This window comes from Anticarsia gemmatalis, chromosome W (assembly GCF_050436995.1).
Source record: "Anticarsia gemmatalis isolate Benzon Research Colony breed Stoneville strain chromosome W, ilAntGemm2 primary, whole genome shotgun sequence".
Taxonomy (NCBI): domain Eukaryota; kingdom Metazoa; phylum Arthropoda; class Insecta; order Lepidoptera; family Erebidae; genus Anticarsia; species Anticarsia gemmatalis.
Genome location: NC_134775.1, coordinates 1,242,382 through 1,255,771, shown reverse-complemented (window position 1 = coordinate 1,255,771; position 13,390 = coordinate 1,242,382).

Here is a 13,390-nt window from a genome sequence, read left to right as displayed (position 1 = left end):
ACACCAGGAGCATATAACGAATAAATCCTTAAGGATTTCTGGCATGCTCAGGAGGGCCTATGGCAAAACATGGGGACTCCAACCAAAGGTACTATACTGGATCTACACAATGATGATCCTACCCATCATCAAGTATGGAAGTGTGGTATGGTGGCCGAGAACCAATAAAGAGACATGCAAGAAAGCGCTCAGCACAATCCAAAGGGTTGCCTGCATGTCTATAACAGGTGCCTTCAAAACAACACCAACGGTAGCAATGGAAACCTTACTTGGAATCACTCCGTTGCACCTTACAGTCCAAAGAGAGGCAATCAATGCGTTGAAAAGACTCAAAGATGCAAACCTCGGGACAAGGAAGATGATGACATGCAACCATACAAACATGGGCATAAAACCTCATCTAAAAGAGATGCTAGATATGAATTCTGACAAAATACAGACAATACTAGTCACTCACAGAAACTTTAAGATGACGATTCCGACGAGAGAAGAGTGGAGTCAAGGTCTCTACACACAAACAAAATCGAGACAGATATGGTACACCGATGGCTCCAAAATGCAGAACGGCACAGGAGCAGGCGTCCACTCGGAGGACTGCAGCATAAGCACTAGTCTAGGCAACTATGCTTCAGTCTTCCAAGCAGAAGTACACGCAATCATCGAATGCACCCAAGAGATTATAAAACGAGATACAAAAAATCGCGACATTTATATACTCAGCGACAGTCAAGCAGCTATTAAAGCTCTTTGCTGTTTTAAGGTCAATTCGGGACTTGTACTGAATTGCATAAAGAACCTGAACAAGGTAGGTCATACAAACAACGTTAGGCTAGTTTGGGTACCAGGCCACGCGGGCATAGATGGGAATGAGAAAGCTGATGAACTTGCACGGAAAGGATCAGAATCACTCCCAGTAGGTCCAGAACCAATAATTGGACTACCTGATGCGACAGTCAAACTGGCAATAACCAACTTCACCAGGGACCAGCATCTGAAAGAATGGAAAGCCATATCTGGACTAACCCATTCGAAACTGTTCATAAACAACGTCAACAAAAGCTGGAGTAATAACCTAAAAAACCTCAGCAAAGACAGCATCAAGAAAATACTAGGTGCTTTCACAGGACACTACGGCACGAACTACATGCTAAATAAGATAGGAGCCGTAGATGACCCTAATTGCAGGCACTGCAATGAAGAAGCAGAAACCATGAAACACATACTCTGCGAGTGTGATGCTTTAGGAAGGAAAAGAATGGATCTTCTAGGATGCGGCTACCCGAAACCAGAAGACTACAGGCTGCTTCCGGTGGGGTGCATAGCAAAACTGATAATTTTGCCCTGCCCCCCAACGTCTAAAAGTAGCAAGGAGGGGGTGACACAAAGGATCAGGAATGGTCGAAGTGTCAGCCAGGCATTAACTGGCACCCCCACCCCCAAAGATAAGATAAGATAAGATGATTATATGCCAAAACAGAATAGGTCATAACCGAGGCCACGTCAGTACATCGTTTCTCATATTTAGCCAATCTGTATATTTCAATTAAAGTAGAATGGAACCTCTCGATAAGGCCCATCGAATTAGGGTTGTTTGGTGTTCCAATATGAAATTCTATTTTGTGTAAATTCAAAAATTCTTTAATAAGTTCATTATTAAATTCAGTACCGGGATCAAAGCTTATCTTTTTTGGAGTACCGTATTAAGAAACATATTTCATAAGTGCTCTCGTTACTTCAGGAGTTGATTTTCCCTGAGTTTCGATTGCTTGACCCAATTTACTGAATGCGTCAATGATAGTTAAATAAGTTTTACCTTCAACACTAAACAGATCTATAAATAATTCTTGAAATGGCGCGTTCTCGGTTTGCGTTAGTTGTAAAACGGGTTTGATAGGTTTTCTATCATATTTTGTTTTTTGACATGCTTCGCAACTATTTATTACGGCTGTAACGGTTTCCTGCATTCTATCCCAATAATAATTTCTACGCAACCTAACTAACGTTTCTTTTATACCACGGTCACAGAATTATAAGTACTAAAGTACAGAACACGCACTTCCCGTAACAATTTATAGAAATAACGACTCTTGCCGCTAAGCAACAAAGTCTAATTCAGCTCGTATAAGCGCTCCGTACCTAATGACATATTCACCTAAGTATTCCCGCTCTCTTTTAACACGTAACTCTGTCACTGTCTGGCGTAGAGTAACGCGTTACCTATGACGCTAGGGTTGTCGGCTCGCCGCATCGTTGCTACCTGTTTTGGTTTGTTTACATTTTTACTATTTTATATTCTTCATATGTCCTAAACCTGTGAACCGATTTATATCATTCAAACGGATAAAATAGTTTTAGTCTTAGACCTTTCATTTGACACCAAAATCGTTGAAATATCTCCATAACCAAAAAGTCACATTTGCAAGTTGCTCTCGTAATTATAAAGTATCAAATTCCTTAATAATTCAGACATGAGTCCATATTGTTAGCATCAACAAAGTAATACCTAGTTAGTACTATTATTTTGTGGTAGGTAGGGACTGTAGTTTTATAGATTTTTAATGAATCTGTAGGTAATGAAAAAAATGACAATCCCTCGTCCTTCTTTTTCGACAAACATCCATCAAATAAGCAATGCTTTAAACCTGCCATTCTATTTTAAACGTTTTTTTAATAATATTACTCATAAAACTTCTAATAAACGCACGCACGAGCTCTACGCGTGAGCGTCGACACTCGACTCCCGGAGTGGCGCCGACGCCACGCGAATTTGTAGGCACTTATCGCTGTAGGTACGGCCGAGTGACGGGGGCCTGCCACGGTGTGAAGACTTTCCTTCATGATGTTTCAAAATTAATGCCTTCTGTTCTTTCTCGTCTTCCATAAAAATAACCCTTTCCGTACATTCATAGAAGTTAACTGTACCTTTTTTGAATAAATCGATTATTATATTACTAAATAATTTACGATGTTCATCTTCCTCAAAGTAAATAAAATACTTAAGTTTTGGTTGAATGTATTTCTTTAGAAATTCCTTTACCAATTCGGGATTATTTTTAGGAAGGAAATCTTCTAATATCTTTTGTTTTCACGTGATAAATTGTTAACATGCATCTGATTTTTAAGCCATGAAAATATTAACAATAATTTCTATAGACGTTACAGAAATTATTGTACCAAGCTCTTAAAGAAATCAAAAAGACTTTTTGACACCAATGAACTTAATAAGGCTAGTCACAACCCTAAAAAGCTCTGGGACACCATACGTAAAGTAACAAATACTACCAAACAAAGACACTCATATAGTCAACTATTATCGATCTCTTCATCAGCTCACCAGTCTTGTAATGAAGTGAATCAGTACTTTGTAAATATCGGTAAGCAGCTGGCAGAGAACATCACAAACACACGCCAAACCATTACACCAGGCACGATATCCTTTTATACAACAAAATGTAATAGCTCTTTTGTTCTAGAACAAACAGATCCTGATGAAGTCTATTCAATTATAAACTCTCTCAGGGTAAATACTGCTACTGGTTGCAATGGCATCTCTACAATGTTTCTTAGGCGCTATGCTGAGATTATTGCACCGGTCCTATGCCACATTTTCAACCTCTGTTTTGAAACTGGTTCCTTTCCTACTCCCTTCAAAAAAGCCATCATCCACCCCATTTACAAAAGTGGGGATAGAAGTCTTCCGAGCAACTATCGCCCTATAGCGGTCCTAAGTGCCTTGTCAAAAGTTCTTGAACGCCTAATTAACAAGCGATTAATCAAGTACCTTGAACACTTCAACCTACTTTCCCCACAACAATTTGGTTTCCGTAAAGACAAAATTAACCGGCGATGCGGTCCATGAATTACTCAATTATATAGTGGATAACTTAAACACGCATAAAAAGGTATTAACGGTATTCTTGGACCTAGCGAAGGCCTTTGATACTGTGCCGAATCCTATCCTTCTACAGAAACTGGAAAATGTTGGTATAAGGAGCAAACCACTCGAGTTATTCAAGAGTTACCTCACGAACCGCTCTCAAACCCTCGTTATTGACAAACATAGCAGTGATGAACTTTCAATCCAATACGGTGTGCCACAGGGAAGTATACTCGGCCCTACATTATTCCTAGTGTTCATTAACGACCTCTGCAACCTCAACATCCCTAATGCAAAAATTATATCCTTTGCAGACGACACTGCCATAACTTTTGTCGCCAAATCTTGGGAAGAACTCGAAAATACTGCTCAAAGTGGTTTTAACACTACATTGAAGTGGCTATATACTCACACTCTGACTCTGAATACTACTAAAACAAATTTTATATGTTTTTCGTTAAACACAGTAAGTCAACCTAGAATACCAATAACGATCTCAGTCCATTCTTGTACCTCACAGTTGCAAGCTTCATGTTCGTGCCCTACCCTAACTCCTGTAAACGAGACAAAATATCTTGGTATAGTTCTGGATAAATGTCTCAATTTCAGACGGCATATCAATCTTCTTTCAGGTCGCATTCGAAAGCTGATACCAGTGTTGGGTCAATCAACTAATTTTTTCAATCAATTGATTAGTCATGACTAATTTAGTCATGAATTATTTAGTCATGATTGAATTAATCATGAGTAAAAATAATAATCATAATCATGATTAAATAAATTAGTCATCAATCATTTAATGATTAAATGACTGATGACTAATTTAATGTAATTTTGTATGATATTAAACTAAAAAAAAAATTCAGGTGACATAATTTTAGTTTAATTGAACACATCTATAAAACTATAACTGATCACCACATTAAGTTGACTGAAAGAAGATAATTCCATTATTTATAAAATTTGATTTTCAAAACGCGTAGTTTTAGAAAGCAATTTAAATTATTTTAAACTAAATTAGCCCGAACTTATTTTTGCAAATGTGTACCTGTGTAAATTAAAAAAAAAAAATAACTGATTCTGTTGTAAAACTAGCTTTAATTAAAAACCTGTGATTAACAAATCAACAGTCATGGAACGTAGACTAGAAAAGCTTAGTTTTATTTAACTATTATTTTTAGTCATTAAAATTTTAGTCATGATTGAATAACTAACACTAACACTAATTAATCATCAATCACGACTCATGATTGAATTTTTTTAGTCATTATTCATTAGTCATGACTAAATAATTTAATCTTAATCATCAATCATCAATCAAACTAAATTTTGCCCAACACTGGCTGATACACATTTTTAAAACTCTACGGCAAATAGCCAATCCATTTATCGTTAGAAATGTATATTACGCACTATGCCAGTCAATTATGACCTACTGTGTATCCAGTTGGGGAGGCGCTGCCAAAACCATTTTAAAGCCCTTAGAGATAGCCCATAGAGCTATACTTAAGGTTGCCACCTTTCGACCCATCTTATTCCCAACCAACGAACTCTATAAATCATGGAATGTGCTCAGTGTCAGACAAATGTATATGTTACTGTAAAAGCCCGAACTCTGGCAAATCCTAAGATTTTCCGGTAAAACCTAAGATTTACCAACTCTCAATGGTAAAAGTCCGAACAAGCCGGAGTTTAAAAACTATGTTACGGTATATAAAAAAAAATCCTCCTTCATAACTATGTTTATAACTATTTCACGGTATAATTATATACTGTGACATAGTTATAAAGAAGGAGTTTTGGACACAGCGACATGGGTAGGTTAGGTTAGAAGGCTAAGGTGGGAGCGAGCGAAGCGAAGCTCCCACCTTAGCCTTCGTGGTTATTTTTTTTTAACCACTCAGTAGGAGGAGCCCCGCGAAGCGGGGCTCCGGCGACATCTCGACATCATCAAGTGAATGGCGCCTCCGTGGCGCAGTGGTTTAGGTCGCCACGCCGATACCACTGCAACGGGAGGTCGTGGGTTCGATTCCCACACGGGACAATTATTTGTGAGATCCACAAATAATTGTTTCGGGTCTGGTTGTGCTTTGTGTCTGTTGTTTGTATGTTTGTAAAAGTCCCCGCGACACAAGAGCAATTCTTAGTGCGGGAGTTGTCTTTTTTAAAAAAAAAAAAAAAAAAAAAAAAAAATATAGGTAAAAGTTCGAAATAAAATAATTATTCGGACTTTTACCATTGCGAGTTGGTAAATCTTAGGTTATACCGGAAAATCTTAGGATTTACCACCGTTCGGGCTTTTACAGTAACATATATATTGCAATTAACTATGCTACAACATCGCCGTACTCCGTATAAAAGAATCACCAAACGTCGAAAAGATAAAATCTGTAAACTGCCACATGCACACACCTCCTTTATCAAAAAATTTGCCATGTATCTGGGTCCTTCTATATACAACAAGATAAATGCTATGTCACCCATATACGGATTATCACAATTTCAATGCAAAAAGACTGTCACCAAAATCCTACTTGAACTAAATTATGATGAAACTGAATCACTCATAACTGAATGACATCATTCTCACAAAGGCACACACACCAACACACACATACACACCCACACACACACACACACACACACACACACACGCACACACTTACGCAAGCAAGCACCTATACATAAACACATAATCCACAAAACATGCACAGATAGCTCATGTACATTATGTTATAATTGTGTATAGAAATGCGATAAAAGTTATAGATTATTGTATTAATACATTGCACTGATTGAGAACACGCAATATTTACATTAATAACCAATAGGGGATTGGCACTGTAACTCCTAAACACAGGCTACCTCGTAGCCTCTCTAGGAAAACAGTACACCACCCATTTTTATTGTAGACTTCATTTTATTGACGATTTTTAATCAATTGTTATTGTATCATACACATAATATCTTGTAACTATACCATGTAAGCTACAATCTAATTTCATGAATAAAGTTTTTATTATTTTTTATTATTATTATTATTTTTATTAATTTTTGATTGGGCTTGGTGTCTATTGCTTCATGTAATATAGGTATTCCAGTTGATTCTAACTCTACGGCTGAATTAATAGTTTCGTCTGATTTACTGGATACTGATAGCATCGGATAATCATTAGTATTTTGGTTACTGTCTCTAATATTTTTAGAAAATTCTAAAGGACTACTACATGACGCAGTTCGACTAGAATCAGATATCGTTATCGTTGATGAACTTTTTCTTTCCGGTTTATTTCCACTTAGCTTTTCTATGTCTTCAACTACACTTTTAACGTATTCTTTTAAATTATTATCTTCCTTTTCATCAAAATTGACTGCCATAGACTGGTTTTCGTCGTCTGAGGATAACGCATTAAGTTTGATTCTGGAGAGAGCATCTGCATTTGTATTTTGTTTACCATTCTTGTAGATCAATTCGAAATCGTCTATTTTTATGGTAGAGTCGCTTGCAGTAAAATAAGTATTATATTAGAGTTATTGTATGGCGTCACTGAAAAAGGTCGTGTAATAGTCAATTGTCTTGGACAGTCTAAAGTATTTTGTATGATTGTAAATGCATATCCGTGATCACAATTTACTATCGCGCTTGGCATTCGTAGTCCATTTTCAAAGTCATGATAGTCAAGAATAGCGTCACCTGAATATTGGTCTACTGGTAGTTTGAGACGTTGTTCTGTACGAGGTTGTATATTAATTTTATAATTTAAATTATCTATACTAATATTATAAAGCTGAAGAGTTTGTTTGTTTGTTTGTTTGAACGCGCTAATCTCAGGAACTACTGGTCCGATTTGAAAAATTATTTCAGTGTTAGATAGCCCATTTATCGAGGAAGGTTATAGGCTATATATCATCACGCTACGACCAATAGGAGCAGAGTACCAGTAAAAAATGTTAACAAAACCTGGGAAAATTTTGACCCATTCTCTTTTATGTGACGCAAGCGAAGTTGCGCGGGTCAGCTTTATTAATAATTGGAATACTAGTAGAATTGGTTCGTAAGGTTTGTTCTTTCAGATCAATAACAGTGCCTAATTGTTGTAATAGAACATTACCGATAAGTCCGTCATATCTTATATCAACATCGTATACCTTATGCCAGTCGTTACTAACAAAAGTAGGTAAAAGTGGTATGTCAATAACTTCGTCATGGGCACTAGTAGCATGTGTACTGACTACGTGGAAATTTTCTTTGCTTATATAGTCACTGAAATATTCGTACGCTTTCCTAGGGCTAATAAAAGAGCGCATACTACCCGTGTCTATCATCATTTTCGCGTCTATTTCTTCTATGTAAATATAAGGTAATTTTAAATTAGAATCAAAATTTAGTTCTAAGACTTCTTGCTGTTCGAGGCTATTTCTCGAAAATTTTCATCATGAATTTCAGCTTCCGTTTGTTGTTCATAATCAATTGTTTCATCATAATAATTTAAGTCATAGTTATATTCATCGTTATAATTAGGGTCATACTCTTCGTAATAAGGCTCATAATATTCGGTACATAATTCATTTACTTTGAAACCTTGTGGCACATTTGATTTAGGCTGTGCTGTACGCATGGAAACGTCTGTGTTTTGCAATTGCGGTTTTTGTTGTTGAGGAACATTGAAATTAGTAGGGGGTTTGAAACTAAACTGTTGTGGTGGTTTATATCCAAACGGTTGAGGTGGAGGATGCCTATAGCCAAACGGTTGAGGTTGTGAAGGTCTATAGCCTAACTGTTGAGGTTGTGGAGGTCTATAGCCAAAATTTTGCGGCACATATGGTCTATAGCCAAACGGTTGAGGTGGCTTATATCCAAACTGTTGAGGTGGCTTATATCCAAACTGTTGAGGTGCCTTGTACCCGAATTGTTGTGTTTGGGGTACGTAGCTAAATTGTTGGCGTGATGCTCATGCATTAGATGGTTGACCTTGAAACATTTTATTTTGGGGAATACCGAAATTAAATTTTGGTGCACTCATATTACCAGGTAATAAAGGTTTGTATCCAGCTGGAGTCATTACTAACCTTGATCCTGAACTATGAGATTGATCTTGGGTACGGTTTTTGGCATTATACTGCTCTAAGAAATTAACTTCCTCAAGTACTAAACTGAATGCCGCTTCTAATGTTTCGGGTGCCTTAAGTCTTACAATACGTATCATATTCTCAGGAAGATTATACAAAAATACATTCATAGCCGTATTGTTATAAATAATCGATTTCGCGCGTTCCAAATCTGTATCATCGATCATGTTGACCTTGGACATTAGAGCTGATCGGACACTTTGGATTCTGTTACAAAATTCAAAATAACTTTCACCGGGTTTAATTTTTAAAGATTCAAGTTCAATATTTATACAAGCTTCGCTACGTGGGTCTCCGAAATGTTGGATGAGTAATTCCCGAAATGTGGACCGTCACAATATCTTCGCGTTCTGATAGAAGTGCGGCTGCGTCGTCTCGCAAACGGCTAGTTAACACGTTATACACGTAAAGATTTTGCTCATGGCTTCCCTTGTATCGCTCAAGGACATATTGGCACTTTTTCAAATAAAGATTTAACAGTCTTTTATCCCCATTATATAAAGGTATTAATTAATTGAATAATTTCCTTTGGTATTTGTTCGACAGTAGGAACAGTTTCGATAGTAGGGTTCGACATTTTAACAGAGTAATGTACGACACAGATAAATCACTAGTAATAAAAATCACAAGATTAAAAAAATAAAACAATTAACACAGGTAAATCAAATTGAACAATAGTATAAAGCAAAATGTAATTGCTAAGAGTTTTAAATTGATTTTAATATTATATGTAGGGGAAAGGTGTACGAGATGATTCACTTAAGGGAAAATGCTTGTAGTTTATATAATATTCTACTTAGCGCGGATATAAAAACGTATATACATAGTAAATTTATCTGGCTTAATGTTGTCATACTCAAAATTTTAGTTTTATAAGATATTATATTATTTTTGATTACATTTTTAAAACGTTAGAAAAGGATCATCTTGTACACCCCGGTGTCCAAGATGATTCTTGCGGTGGTGGCAAGATGATCCCAGGATCATGTTGCCCCACTCGTATGTCGGAATCTTCATAGGTTCTGGTAGAATTATCAAAATAAAACCATAATCAGAGTTTAGTATATCTTTAATAAAATAAAATCAAAATCCAAAATCCTATTGCAGATAATGAACCAGTCTTATTAATTAATAATCAGTCCCAACTATAATTAAATTTCTTTGAAACAATCATCACAGATATCAGTCGTATAGTCGTAAGTAAAGTTTTAACATAGTTAAACATTCTTCTAAAGTAACTAAACTTATCTTTTAAAAATAATCCAGTAAAATAAATGTCACTACCCAAAATCAACATTTAAGAAAAACAAAAAACAAATAATATGACTACTACCTTTAACAAAGAACCAAATCTAGATTAAACTAAAAAAAAAAACAAATTATAATTCTAAGCATTTTCCTGGCGTTTTATTTCTACACCAATCGCATGTAAACTCATCGTCATCGCTATCTATCCCTGCACAAGCTACGTGGCCCCATCTTTGGCATCCACAACATTTAATCCATCCCTCGCCCCTATCCTCTTTGGAAAATGTTTCCGTACAAAAAAGACATTCTGCGTCTTCTTCTTCAGACGACTCTAACACAATATTCTTCCTTTTGTTTGACATTCCTTTGCCTACTCCCTTCCCTTTCTTTTTAGGATGATTTTTTTTTACATTTTGTTGTTATTTATTTGTTTTTCTATTTTGTTTTGCAGTCTTTTTATTTCTTTCTTCCTCTAAATAATTTTTGTATGGCGTGCTAGTTAATATTGACGTGTCTATTCGTTTTCTCTTAAGATGGCTTCTTTTACCCACAATTTTTGGCAATGGATGAATTTGGGCTGGCTTTACATTAAAATGATCATATTGACTATCTTCAAGAATGGATGGCGAAACAGTTGAGTTGCGTGCGTAGCTCGTAGATGGTAACGGGGACAAAGGACTGCGAAATGAAATATTCCTATTATTTACAGGAGTTGGTGACGGTGTTTTATTCTGCAAATCTACACAGTCCTGTGATGTGAGGGTTTGTAGTGAAGGATCAGTGGCCGGTAGTTGACCTGTGTTTGAACCCGTTGTTGGCACTTCTACTACACTGGAATCTTCATTAAATTCCATTTCTGTCGTTGCAGCAGCAATAAAATCAGCTTCGGTGAATACATCTGGGTTGAAAGGAAATATGCCGGTTTTGGCAAACCCATTGATGGCATTTATTGGGACTGCTGCTTTTAAATAAGCCTCTCCAAAAATCTTTGCAATCTGAAATACAGTCACTGGTCTGCCAGGATTGTTGTTCATCCATTTTTCGAGTGACTGATTGTGATAAATGCTCAAGGGATACATCAAGCTGACGTCTAAAGGTTGCAGTCTATGGGTGCAGTGTGGAGGCAGACAGACAATAGTGACGTGGTTTTCTCGAGCTTTTAAAATCAATTCCAAATTTTTTGTGTGTGAAAGATGGCCATCCAAAACCAACAGCACTGGATCTTCCGCAGAAGGTTTCGTGTGGCTTAAAAAATGGTCAAACCATTTGGTAAAAACTTCCAGATTCATCCAACCAGATGAATTACAGGCCCAGGCGGAGCCTGGCGGTGCGCCATCTAGTAGTTCTATCTTCATACGAACCCTTCGAAAGATGAACATGGGTGGAATAAACGCTCCAGAAGCAGACATACAAATTACACCTGTTGTAGTCTCCCCCCTTTCAGCTGATGTAACTCGTGCTACTTGTTTACGTCCAGTTGTTGCAAACACCTTTGTATTTTTGGTAGGCACTGTAGAAATGCCAGTCTCGTCAACGTTGTAGATACGGTGGGATGGATGGTTTTCACCTCTTGAACACATTTTAATGTGGCATAAAACTTATCTACCACTGGTTTATTAAAGGCCCGTGCTCGAGCAGTTGAAGTGGATTCAGGCGCCCGAAGCGCTATATCTGGATGCCGTTGACGGAATCCTCTTAGCCAATTATATCCTGCTTTTTCGTTCCGGAAAGGATGGGCGATATTATTTTTTACAGCAAGTTGATATGCTAACGATACAACATCTTGTCGTGTTAATCCGTACATTCTCGTCTCCATATCTTTAATGTGCTGCACGAGCTCAATTTCCTGTCCTGCCGTAAAAACTGTTTTTTTTCCACCTAAATATTTTATTGCACCGACAGCCACTTTGTTTTTGCCTTTAGTCCGCCTCTTCAATGACATTATAGGCACTCCAAACTGCTTACTTGCTGTTCTAAATGGTATGCCGTTTTGAACAGCATCCAGCGCTTTGAGCATCGACTCTTCCGACCACAACCTGCGGTTTGTTTTCCTTTTATAATTACGAGGCATGGTCTAAAACAAAAGAAGGTATTTTTAAACTTTTTTTTATAATAATGCAGGCAGGTCATATTAATTAGATAAGTTATATTTATTAGAAAAAATACATAAACTGAAAGGTAATAACATACCTACAACAGGTTAAAAAATATCCCCGTAATAGTAGGATGATTATGCTACCGGTGTACAAGATGATCCGTGGGAATCATCTTGTACATCGTTAACATAATCATCTTGCCCCAACATAAACTTTTTTATTCAATGTTCGATAACATAACCTATGCGGTCTCAACTGTTACCATGCTGCTAAAAAAACAAAATAGAGCAGTATCCAAAGCTAACTAATACAACAGCCTCAACAATTAAGTACCTAGAACACATTAGACATGAACTTAAAGTGAACCTTACCTTAGATCGACGTCACTCAATTTTTGTTTTCTTCTACAAAAACTTTGACTGTCACTCATGACGCCATTACGTTTGACTGAGGCGGGGGGACATCGGGGTCTACATTTTACCAATAAAAACAACTAGATGACGCTACTAGTTTCGTTGCAATCTAAAAGGATCATCTTCCCTCGAAGGATCGTCTCGTACACCTTTCCCCTATGTATAAAATTTATATTATTATATAAAATATGTGTAAAATCTCATACACGTTACTTTATACTTTAAAAAGACACATTTAAAACATATTTAAGAGACATTTAAAACACATTTTATAATTATGACAGAAAAGATTTATATTCTCTGTCTTTCAAACTACTCTGTATATTCTATTTATAGCACAGAGATAAGAACAATGGAACTTATAACATAAACAATTGGACACGTTATAATGAGAGAGTTTTGATCTCAAAATAATGTAATTATATTAATATAGGAAATAGGAGGATAGCGGAACAAGGATTGGCGAAAAAATTCACTCACCAACCGACTGCGACTCCCATACCGGTTATAACTTTTAAACTCTCGCGTTGCATGTTTAATGTATAATAGAATACGGGAATTAACGCGAACACGCATTTTACCTTAAAATGCCTAACGTTTCGGCGCAGGTTGCACTCGCCGTGGTC